Consider the following 927-nt stretch of genomic DNA (forward strand, 5'->3'; position numbering starts at 1 on the left):
AATCAGCCAAAATTAGAATAAGGAAATTATCCTGGATTATCCAGGTGGGTCAATGTAATCATAAGGGTCCCTCAAATGGGGAAGAGGGAAGCAGTGGAGTCAGAACCAAAGAGATGGCATCATGAGAGAGACCTGGCTGACTTTGAAGACTGAAGGGGGCCAAGAGCCAAGAAATCCAGGAAACCTCTAGAAGCTGGGAAAGACAAGAAAATGGATTTTCCTTTGGAACCTCTAAGAAGAAGAAATGCAGCCCTGCCAATACCTTAATTCTAACCCAATGAGACCCACTTCAGAGTTTGGATTCCCAGACCTGTAAGATAATAAGTCTGTGTTTTTTTTTTTAAGCTATTAAGTTTGTGGTAGTTTTTAGCAGCAGCAATAGGAAACGAATGTATGTGCAAAAATTATTCCAACTTTCCCCAAATGTCCAGAAACTGCTCCCTTACCAAGTATCCTGTCCTATTTCAATCATCTGTCAGTACTCCCAAACTATCATTATTTGTATGATAAATATAATCTGATAAGATAGTGATGTTTTCTATAAATTGCTTTGTCAAAACAATTACTAGGAAAGATATTACTGAAGACTTAATGAATATTTAAGTTATAATTATACAGCTATTTTAATTAATGTCATTCAGATACCAATTTAGAGCAAAATATATTTTTAAATCCTCAAATAGCACTCAACAATTTTTATGAGATATTTTATTTTTGAGAAGACAAACCTGCTGTTTGTGTTGTGAGTTGATCTCTTCTTAAAAACAGACTATTTAAGAAAATTAGTCATTGTGTGTTTGATCTTCCAGTAATAGGCACGTAAGTGAAACATAAGAGAAGGAGGAGAATAAAGGTGTTATCTCACTTCTAATGCAATTTCACCAAGATAGTAAAAATGTGTTTAGATGCCTATGAAAGTCAAACACA

Source organism: Neomonachus schauinslandi, chromosome 2, assembly GCF_002201575.2.
Source record: "Neomonachus schauinslandi chromosome 2, ASM220157v2, whole genome shotgun sequence".
In the NCBI taxonomy this organism is placed as follows: domain Eukaryota; kingdom Metazoa; phylum Chordata; class Mammalia; order Carnivora; family Phocidae; genus Neomonachus; species Neomonachus schauinslandi.